Source organism: Lepisosteus oculatus, chromosome 4, assembly GCF_040954835.1.
Source record: "Lepisosteus oculatus isolate fLepOcu1 chromosome 4, fLepOcu1.hap2, whole genome shotgun sequence".
NCBI lineage: Eukaryota > Metazoa > Chordata > Actinopteri > Semionotiformes > Lepisosteidae > Lepisosteus > Lepisosteus oculatus.
Window position 1 is genome coordinate 2,299,881 of NC_090699.1, and position 11,017 is coordinate 2,310,897.

The following is an 11,017-nucleotide window of genomic DNA, read 5'->3' on the forward strand; positions in this document are numbered from 1 at the left end:
CTCCTCTCCCTCTCCCTCTCACTCCTCTCTCACTGTCTCACTCTCTCGCCGTCTCACTCTCCCTCTGACTCCTCTCCCTCTCACCCCTCTCTCACTGTGTCTCACTCTCTCTCCGCCCCCCTCTCCCTCTGACTCCTCTCCCTCTCACCCCTCTCTCACTGTCTCACTCTCTCTCCGCCCCCCTCTCCCTCTGACTCCTCTACCTCTCCCTCTCACTCCTCTCTCACTGTCTCACTCTCTCTCCGCCCCCCTCTCCCTCTGACTCCTCTACCTCTCCCTCTCACCCCTCTCTCACTGTCTCACTCTCTCTCCGCCCCCCTCTCCCTCTGACTCCTCTCCCTCTCACCCCTCTCTCACTGTCTCACTCTCTCGCCGTCTCACTCTCCCTCTGACTCCTCTACCTCTCCCTCTCACCCCTCTCTCACTGTGTCTCACTCTCTCTCCGCCCCCCTCTCCCTCTGACTCCTCTCCCTCTCACCCCTCTCTCACTGTCTCACTCTCTCTCCGCCCCCCTCTCCCTCTGACTCCTCTACCTCTCCCTCTCACCCCTCTCTCACTGTCTCACTCTCTCACCGCCCCCCTCTCCCTCTGACTCCTCTCCCTCTCACCCCTCTCTCACTGTGTCTCACTCTCTCGCCGTCTCACTCTCCCTCTGACTCCTCTACCTCTCCCTCTCACCCCTCTCTCACTGTGTCTCACTCTCTTGCCGTCTCACTCTCCCTCTGACTCCTCTACCTCTCCCTCTCACCCCTCTCTCACTGTCTCACTCTCTCGCCGTCTCACTCTCCCTCTGTCTCCTCTACCTCTCACCCCTCTCTCACTGTGTCTCACTCTCTCTCCGCCCCCCTCTCCCTCTGACTCCTCTCCCTCTCACTCCTCTCTCACTGTCTCACTCTCTCTCCGCCCCCCTCTCCCTCTGACTCCTCTACCTCTCACTCACTCTCATTCTCTCTCTCACTCCATCTCACTCCTCTCCCTCTCTCACTGTCTCACTCTCTCCCTGTCTCACTCTCACCCTCTCCCTCTGACTCCTCTACCTCTCACTCACTCTCATTCTCTCTCACTCCATCTCACTCCTCTCACTCTCTCCCTGTCTCACTCTCACCCCCCTCCCTCTGACTCCTCTACCTCTCACTCACTCTCATTCTCTCTCACTCCATCTCACTCCTCTCCCTCTGACTCCTCTACCTCTCACTCACTCTCATTTTCTCTCACTCCATCTCACTCCTCTCCCTCTGACTCCTCTACCTCTCACTCACTCTCATTTTCTCTCACTCCATCTCACTCCTCTCCCTCTCACTCTCACTCTCTCCCTGTCTCACTCTCACCCCCCTCCCTCTGACTCCTCTACCTCTCACTCACTCTCATTCTCCCTCTGACTCCTCTCTCACTCCTCTCCCTCTCTCACTTTGTCTCACTCTCTCCCTGTCTCACTCTCACCCTCTCCCTCTGACTCCTCTACCTCTCACTCACTCTCATTCTCTCTCTCACTCCTCTCTCACTCCTCTCCCTCTCTCACTTTGTCTCACTCTCTCCCTGTCTCACTCTCACCCTCTCCCTCTGACTCCTCTACCTCTCACTCACTCTCATTCTCTCTCTCACTCCATCTCACTCCTCTCCCTCTCTCACTGTCTCACTCTCACCCCCCTCCCTCTGACTCCTCTACCTCTCACTCACTCTCATTCTCTCTCTCACTCCATCTCACTCCTCTCCCTCTCACTCCTCTCCCTCTCTCACTTTCTCACTCTATCCCTGTCTCACTCTCACCCCTCTCTCTCTGACTCCTCTACGTCTCACTCACTCTCATTCTCCCTGACTCCTCTCTCTCACTCCATCTCACTCCTCTCTCTCACTCCTCTCACTCCTCTCCCTCTCACTCCTCTCTCACTCCTCTCTCTCCAGTTGGTTGCTGTTCTCCAATCAGATTGTGGCTTCAGCCATCGGGGGCGGGGCACGGAACAGTCCGGTCACCGTGGAAACGCAGTCTCCGCCCACCAGTTCCACTCCTCCACCCCGCCCTCCTGAGACAGACAGACTGTCCTGGGACAGAGGAGAGACAGACAGACTGTCCTGGGGCAGAGGAGAGACAGACTGTCCTGGGGCAGAGGAGAGACAGACAGACTGTCCTGGGACAGAGGACAGACAGACTGTCCTGGGGCAGAGGAGAGAGAGACCGTCCTGGGACAGAGAAGAGGGAGACAGACTGTCCTGGGACAGAGGAGAGAGAGAAACAGTCCTGGGACAGAGGAGAGAGAGACAGACTGTCCTGGGACAGAGGAGAGAGAGACAGACTGTCCTGGGACAGAGGAGAGAGAGACAGACTGTCCTTGGGCAGAGAAGAGGGAGACAGACTGTCCTGGGACAGAGGAGAGAGAGAAACAGTCCTGGGACAGAGGAGAGAGAGACAGACTGTCCTGGGGCAGAGAAGAGGGAGACAGACTGTCCTGGGGCAGAGGAGAGACAGACAGACTGTCCTGGGACAGAGGAGAGAGAGACCGTCCTGGGACAGAGAAGAGGGAGACAGACTGTCCTGGGACAGAGAAGAGGGAGACAGACTGTCCTGGGACAGAGGAGAGAGAGACAGACTGTCCTGGGACAGAGGAGAGAGAGACCAGACAGACAGTCCTGGGACAGAGGAGAGTGAGACAGACTGTCCTGGGACAGAGGAGAGAGAGACAGACTGTCCTGGGACAGAGGAAAGGGAGACCAGACAGACTGTCCTGGGACAGAGGAAAGGGAGACCAGACAGACTGTCCTGGGACAGAGGAGAGGGAGATATTCCTGGGACAGAGAAGAGAGAGACCAGACAGACAGTCCTGGGGCAGAGGAGAGGGAGTCAGACTGTCCTGGGACAGAGGAGAGACGGACAGTCCTGGGACAGAGGAGAGGGAGACAGTCCTGGGGCAGAGGAGAGGGAGACAGACAGTCCTGGGGCAGAGGAGAGAGAGACAGACAGGTGGGGTGATAGAGAGGAGTGAGGGGGGTGATAGAGGGAGGAGTGAGCAGGGGTGACAAGAGGGAGGAGTGGGGGGGTGATAGAGAGGGGGAGAGAGGAGTGAGACGGTTCTTTTTCCTCTGCGAGTTAATTAGCTGACTCGTGTTCGTTAGCGAGTCTGAAGAAGTAGCAGCTGGTGACGCCTGGACAGGAGAATGCCACAGGATCACAAACTGTTATTGTTATCAATATTATTATTATTATTGTGATTATTATTATCATTATTAAGATGTCCACATTCCTGTAACCTCTGTGCATTAAATCACAAGGATGGTTTTCTGTGTCTGTCTCTGCCTGCTTCAGTCTGTCGCTGAGTCTGTTACACTGTCTCTCTCTGCCTGTCTGTCCCTATACCTGTCTCTCTCTGCCTGTCTGTCCCTATACCTGTCTCTGTACCTGCTTGTCTCTCTCTGCCTGTCTGTCTCTGTACCTGTCTCTCTCTCTGCTCCCAGGTGATGTGCTCTGTGTAAATACGCTCACTGTAACTAGAGCAAAGCTCTGTGCTTTCGTCCTCCACACTCTGTCCATGTCTCCACCCCTGGACAGAGAGCTGATGTACAGATCGATGTAAATACAGACATATACGAATAACAACTCCATTTACACTTTCTACAGTGGTGTAGTCTGAGTCTGTCCTGAGCACAGTGCGTGTGTGCGTGTGTGTCTGTGTCAGGAAGTCAGGACACAGGGCTGGTCTTTACACACAGAGGGGTGGGGGTGTGGAACAGGCCAGAGACACTGGGGTCATTAAGGCACTCAGGACCAGAGGAGAGAGATGGGCTCTGGCCTCCTCAGGCTGTGAGCCGGTTTCTCAGGGTCTTCAGCTCGGGTGCGAGTGGAGGAGGGCGAAGGTCAGGGGTGTTACTGCTGCTGGCCGTCCAGTAGGGGGCACCCCTCGCTGTGCACCACGACACTGTGGTAAGAGTAGGGGTGTCCAGTCCGCTGGTCAGTACAGATCCCGGGACACCGTCAGTAAGAGTAGGGGTGTCCAGTCCGCTGGTCAGTACAGATCCCGGGACACCGTCAGTAAGAGTAGGGGTGTCCAGTCCGCTGGTCAGTACAGATCCCAGGACACTGTCAGTAAGAGTAGGGGTGTCCAGTCCACTGGTCAGTAAGAGTAGGGGTGTCCAGTCCACTGGTCAGTAAGAGTAGGGGTGTCCAGTCCGCTGGTCAGTACAGATCCCGGGACACTGTCAGTAAGAGTAGGGGTGTCCAGTCCGCTGGTCAGTACAGATCCCAGGACACTGTCAGTAAGAGTAGGGGTGTCCAGTCCGCTGGTCAGTACAGATCCCAGGACACTGTCAGTAAGAGTAGGGGTGTCCAGCCCGCTGGTCAGTCAGGATACCCCTACTCTTACTGGGGTGTGAGTAAGGCGCTATATACATATATAAAACCGTGTGAGTAATACCAGTACTGTACACCCTGCAGGAACACTCCCTCCAGGCTGCAGTACATCTGTTCCCCAGCAGGTGGCGACAGAGGACTTGCGTGCACATGATCACATATCGGCCGTGTACAGTCTCTGGTGTACAGTCACACACTCCAGCTCTCCAGGAGACACACACACACACAGGGAGAGAGGAGCTGGGGGTCAGCGCGCAGGGTCAGACATTTATACAGCGCCCCTGGAGCAGCTGGGGTTCAGGGCCCTCGCTCGGGGGCCCCACAGAGGAGGATTCCTCTGCTGGGCCGCGGGATTCGAACTGGCAACCCCCCCAGCCACAGGTGCAGGTCCTGCGCCGCAGAGCCAGCGCCCCGCCCAGGGGGCAGAGTTACCACTTGGGCACCGTCTCATGCCCACGGTGTGAACAGAAACGAGAGATTTGCCCCGGTTCCCTGAGGGGGCGGTGTGCGGCCATCAACACTGGAGTCAGGAGAGGAGAGGAGAGCTGTGTGAGAGGAGGAGCAGGAGGAGGGAGCAGGGGACAGACAGAGAGGCCCATCAGGAGGTGTGGAGTCAGGAGAGCTGTGTGAGAGGAGGAGCAGGGGACAGACAGAGAGGCCCATCAGGAGGTGTGGAGTCAGGAGAGAAGAGGAGAGCTGTGTGAGAGGAGGAGCAGGAGGAGGGAGCAGGGGACAGACAGAGTGGCCCATCAGGAGGTGTGGAGTCAGGAGAGCTGTGTGAGAGGAGGAGCAGGAGGAGGGAGCAGGGGACAGACAGAGAGGCCCATCAGGAGGTGTGGAGTCAGGAGAGCTGTGTGAGAGGAGGAGCAGGAGGAGGGAGCAGGGGACAGACAGAGTGGCCCATCAGGAGGTGTGGAGTCAGGAGAGCTGTGTGAGAGGAGGAGCAGGAGGAGGGAGCAGGGGACAGACAGAGTGGCCCATCAGGAGGTGTGGAGTCAGGAGAGCTGTGTGAGAGGAGGAGCAGGAGGAGGGAGCAGGGGACAGACAGAGAGGCCCATCAGGAGGTGTGGAGTCAGGAGAGCTGTGTGAGAGGAGGAGCAGGAGGAGGGAGCAGGGGACAGACAGAGAGGCCCATCAGGAGGTGTGGAGTCAGGAGAGGAGAGGAGAGCTGTGTGAGAGGAGGAGCAGGAGGAGGGAGCAGGGGACAGACAGAGTGGCCCATCAGGAGGTGTGGAGTCAGGAGAGGAGAGGAGAGCTGTGTGAGAGGAGGAGCAGGAGGAGGGAGCAGGGGACAGACAGAGTGGCCCATCAGGAGGTGTGGAGTCAGGAGAGCTGTGTGAGAGGAGGAGCAGGAGGAGGGAACAGGGGACAGACAGAGAGGCCCATCAGGAGGTGTGGAGTCAGGAGAGCTGTGTGAGAGGAGGAGCAGGAGGAGGGAGCAGGGAACAGACAGAGAGACCCATCAGGAGGTGTGGAGTCAGGAGAGCTGTGTGAGAGGAGGAGCAGGAGGAGGGAGCAGGGGACAGACAGAGAGGCCCATCAGGAGGTGTGGAGTCAGGAGAGCTGTGTGAGAGGAGGAGCAGGAGGAGGGAGCAGGGGACAGACAGAGAGGCCCATCAGGAGGTGTGGAGTCAGGAGAGCTGTGTGAGAGGAGGAGCAGGAGGAGGGAGCAGGGGACAGACAGAGAGGCCCATCAGGAGGTGTGGAGTCAGGAGAGGAGAGGAGAGCTGTGTGAGAGGAGGAGCAGGAGGAGGGAGCAGGGGACAGACAGAGTGGCCCATCAGGAGGTGTGGAGTCAGGAGAGGAGAGGAGAGCTGTGTGAGAGGAGGAGCAGGAGGAGGGAGCAGGGGACAGACAGAGTGGCCCATCAGGAGGTGTGGAGTCAGGAGAGCTGTGTGAGAGGAGGAGCAGGAGGAGGGAACAGGGGACAGACAGAGAGGCCCATCAGGAGGTGTGGAGTCAGGAGAGCTGTGTGAGAGGAGGAGCAGGAGGAGGGAGCAGGGGACAGACAGAGTGGCCCATCAGGAGGTGTGGAGTCAGGAGAGCTGTGTGAGAGGAGGAGCAGGAGGAGGGAGCAGGGGACAGACAGAGTGGCCCATCAGGAGGTGTGGAGTCAGGAGAGCTGTGTGAGAGGAGGAGCAGGAGGAGGGAGCAGGGGACAGACAGAGAGGCCCATCAGGAGGTGTGGAGTCAGGAGAGCTGTGTGAGAGGAGGAGCAGGAGGAGGGAGCAGGGGACAGACAGAGAGGCCCATCAGGAGGTGTGGAGTCAGGAGAGCTGTGTGAGAGGAGGAGCAGAAGGAGGGAGCAGGGAACAGACAGAGAGGCCATCAGGAGGTGTGGAGTCAGGAGAGGAGAGGAGAGCTGTGTGAGAGGAGGAGCAGGAGGAGGGAGCAGGGGACAGACAGAGTGGCCCATCAGGAGGTGTGGAGTCAGGAGAGGAGAGGAGAGCTGTGTGAGAGGAGGAGCAGGAGGAGGGAGCAGGGGACAGACAGAGTGGCCCATCAGGAGGTGTGGAGTCAGGAGAGGAGAGGAGAGCTGTGTGAGAGGAGGAGCAGGAGGAGGGAGCAGGGAACAGACAGAGAGGCCATCAGGAGGTGTGGAGTCAGGAGAGGAGAGGAGAGCTGTGTGAGAGGAGGAGCAGGAGGAGGGAGCAGGGGACAGACAGAGAGGCCCATCAGGAGGTGTGGAGTCAGGAGAGCTGTGTGAGAGGAGGAGCAGGAGGAGGGAGCAGGGGACAGACAGAGTGGCCAATCAGGAGGTGTGGAGTCAGGAGAGCTGTGTGAGAGGAGGAGCAGGAGGAGGGAGCAGGGGACAGACAGAGAGGCCATCAGGAGGTGTGGAGTCAGGAGAGCTGTGTGAGAGGAGGAGCAGGAGGAGGGAGCAGGGGACAGACAGAGAGGCCCATCAGGAGGTGTGGAGTCAGGAGAGCTGTGTGAGAGGAGGAGCAGGAGGAGGGAGCAGGGGACAGACAGAGAGGCCCATCAGGAGGTGTGGAGTCAGGAGAGCTGTGTGAGAGGAGGAGCAGGAGGAGGGAGCAGGGGACAGACAGAGTGGCCCATCAGGAGGTGTGGAGTCAGGAGAGCTGTGTGAGAGGAGGAGCAGGAGGAGGGAGCAGGGGACAGACAGAGAGGCCCATCAGGAGGTGTGGAGTCAGGAGAGCTGTGTGAGAGGAGGAGCAGGAGGAGGGAGCAGGGGACAGACAGAGAGGCCCATCAGGAGGTGTGGAGTCAGGAGAGCTGTGTGAGAGGAGGAGCAGGAGGAGGGAGCAGGGGACAGACAGAGTGGCCCATCAGGAGGTGTGGAGTCAGGAGAGGAGAGGAGAGCTGTGTGAGAGGAGGAGCAGGAGGAGGGAGCAGGGGACAGACAGAGAGGCCCATCAGGAGGTGTGGAGTCAGGAGAGCTGTGTGAGAGGAGGAGCAGGAGGAGGGAGCAGGGGACAGACAGAGAGGCCCATCAGGAGGTGTGGAGTCAGGAGAGCTGTGTGAGAGGAGGAGCAGGAGGAGGGAACAGGGGACAGACAGAGAGGCCCATCAGGAGGTGTGGAGTCAGGAGAGCTGTGTGAGAGGAGGAGCAGGAGGAGGGAGCAGGGGACAGACAGAGAGGCCCATCAGGAGGTGTGGAGTCAGGAGAGGAGAGGAGAGCTGTGTGAGAGAAGGAGCAGGAGGAGGGAGCAGGGGACAGACAGAGAGGCCCATCAGGAGGTGTGGAGTCAGGAGAGCTGTGTGAGAGGAGGAGCAGGAGGAGGGAGCAGGGGACAGACAGAGAGGCCCATCAGGAGGTGTGGAGTCAGGAGAGCTGTGTGAGAGGAGGAGCAGGAGGAGGGAGCAGGGGACAGACAGAGAGGCCCATCAGGAGGTGTGGAGTCAGGAGAGGTGAAGAGAGCTGTGTGAGAGGAGGAGCAGGAGGAGGGAGCAGGGGACAGACAGAGAGGCCCATCAGGAGGTGTGGAGTCAGGAGAGCTGTGTGAGAGGAGGAGCAGGAGGAGGGAGCAGGGGACAGACAGAGAGGCCCATCAGGAGGTGTGGAGTCAGGAGAGCTGTGTGAGAGGAAGAGCAGGAGGAGGGAGCAGGGGACAGACAGAGAGGCCCATCAGGAGGTGTGGAGTCAGGAGAGGAGAGGAGAGCTGTGTGAGAGGAGGAGCAGGAGGAGGGAGCAGGGGGCAGACAGAGAGGCCCATCAGGAGGTGTGGAGTCAGGAGAGGAGAGGAGAGCTGTGTGAGAGGAGGAGCAGGAGGAGGGAGCAGGGGACAGACAGAGAGGCCCTCACTCTCACACACACACACAAACAGACACATACACACACTCACACACAGACAAACAGACACATACACACACACACTCACTCACACACACAAACAGACACACTCACTCTCTCACACACACACTCACACACACTCACTCTCTCACACTCACACACACACTCACTCTCTCATACTCACACACACTCAAACACTCACTCACACTCACACACACTTTCTCACTCACACTCACTCACACACTCACACACACTTTCTCACTCACACTCACACACACTCACACACACACACTCACTCACTCACTTTCTCACACACACTCTCACTCTCTCACACTCACACACACTCTCACACACACTCTCACACACACACTCACTCACACACACACTTTCTCACTCACACACTCACTAACTCACACACACTCACACACTCACACACACTCACACACACACACACAGTCGGCCAGTATGAAGACTGAGTTACTGCAGTTCTTCAATAAGACAGAGCAGATTCTGCTGCTGACCGATGTTGTGTTCAGGGCCCTGGCACCTGCGCTCAGAGCCGGGTTTCCCATGAGTCTCTGTGAGGAGGGAAACAGTGGCGGCTCTCGAGAAACGAGCTGACACAGCAGGGCTTGTGATCGACTCGGCGCTCCAGATCAATAATCAGACGCTGACTGGCGGCTGTTCTGGAAACCAGATGGATCGCTCCCTCAGTGATGGGGTACAGCACGAGACCAGTTTCCAGCACGTCGTTTTACACTGCTGTCAGTCAGACTCCCAGTGCGCAGCAGTCTGATCCGCTCCAGGTGTGACAGTGCTGTCAGTCAGACTCCCAGTGCGCAGCAGTCTGATCCGCTCCAGGTGTGACAGTGCTGTCAGACTCCCAGTGCGCAGCAGTCTGATCCGCTCCAGGTGTGACAGTGCTGTCAGACCCCCAGTGCGCAGCAGTCTGATCCGCTCCAGGTGTGACAGTGCTGTCAGACTCCCAGTGCGCAGCAGTCTGATCCGCTCCAGGTGTGACAGTGCTGTCAGACTCCCAGTGCGCAGCAGTCTGATCCGCTCCAGGTGTGACAGTGCTGTCAGTCAGACTCCCAGTGCGCAGCAGTCTGATCCGCTCCAGGTGTGACAGTGCTGTCAGACTCCCAGTGCGCAGCAGTCTGATCCGCTCCAGGTGTGACAGTGCTGTCAGTCAGACTCCCAGTGTGCAGCAGTCTGATCCGCTCCAGGTGTGACAGTGCTGTCAGTCAGACTCCCAGTGCGCAGCAGTCTGATCCGCTCCAGGTGTGACAGTGCTGTCAGACTCCCAGTGCGCAGCAGTCTGATCCGCTCCAGGTGTGACAGTGCTGTCAGACTCCCAGTGCGCAGCAGTCTGATCCGCTCCAGGTGTGACAGTGCTGTCAGTCAGACTCCCAGTGCGCAGCAGTCTGATCCGCTCCAGGTGTGACAGTGCAGTCAGACTCCCAGTGCGCAGCAGTCTGATCCGCTCCAGGTGTGACAGTGCTGTCAGACTCCCAGTGCGCAGCAGTCTGATCCGCTCCAGGTGTGACAGTGCTGTCAGTCAGACTCCCAGTGCGCAGCAGTCTGATCCGCTCCAGGTGTGACAGTGCAGTCAGACTCCCAGTGCGCAGCAGTCTGATCCGCTCCAGGTGTGACAGTGCAGTCAGACTCCCAGTGCGCAGCAGTCTGATCCGCTCCAGGTGTGACAGTGCTGTCAGACTCCCAGTGCGCAGCAGTCTGATCCGCTCCAGGTGTGACAGTGCTGTCAGTCAGACTCCCAGTGCGCAGCAGTCTGATCCGCTCCAGGTGTGACAGTGCAGTCAGACTCCCAGTGCGCAGCAGTCTGATCCGCTCCAGGTGTGACAGTGCTGTCAGACTCCCAGTGCGCAGCAGTCTGATCCGCTCCAGGTGTGACAGTGCTGTCAGACTCCCAGTGCGCAACAGTCTGATCCGCTCCAGGTGTGACAGTGCTGTCAGTCAGACTCCCAGTGCGCAGCAGTCTGATCCGCTCCAGGTGTGACAGTGCTGTCAGTCAGACTCCCAGTGTGCAGCAGTCTGATCCGCTCCAGGTGTGACAGTGCTGTCAGACTCCCAGTGCGCAGCAGTCTGATCCGCTCCAGGTGTGACAGTGCTGTCAGACTCCCAGTGCACAGCAGTCTGATCCGCTCCAGGTGTGACAGTGGTGTCAGTCAGACTCCCAGTGTGCAGCAGTCTGATCCGCTCCAGGTGTGACAGTGCAGTCAGACTCCCAGTGCGCAGCAGTCTGATCCGCTCCAGGTGTGACAGTGCTGTCAGACTCCCAGTGCGCAGCAGTCTGATCCGCTCCAGGTGTGACTGTGCTGTCAGACTCCCAGTGCGCAGCAGTCTGATCCGCTCCAGGTGTGACAGTGCTGTCAGTCAGACTCCCAGTGTGCAGCAGTCTGATC

General features: G+C 58.5%; 1 protein-coding gene across 1 annotated transcript in view; it reads left to right on the forward strand.

Moving 5' to 3' along the window:
- Nucleotides 1-3,271, forward strand: part of LOC138238263 (myc-associated zinc finger protein-like) — a 42,899-nt gene extending 39,628 nt beyond the window's left edge. The window contains exon 8 of the mRNA XM_069188386.1: nt 1,903-3,271. The gene's annotated coding sequence lies outside the window, so the exon portion shown is untranslated. The remainder of the gene's footprint in view (nt 1-1,902) is intronic.
- The last annotated feature ends 7,746 nt before the right edge of the window (nt 3,272-11,017 follow it).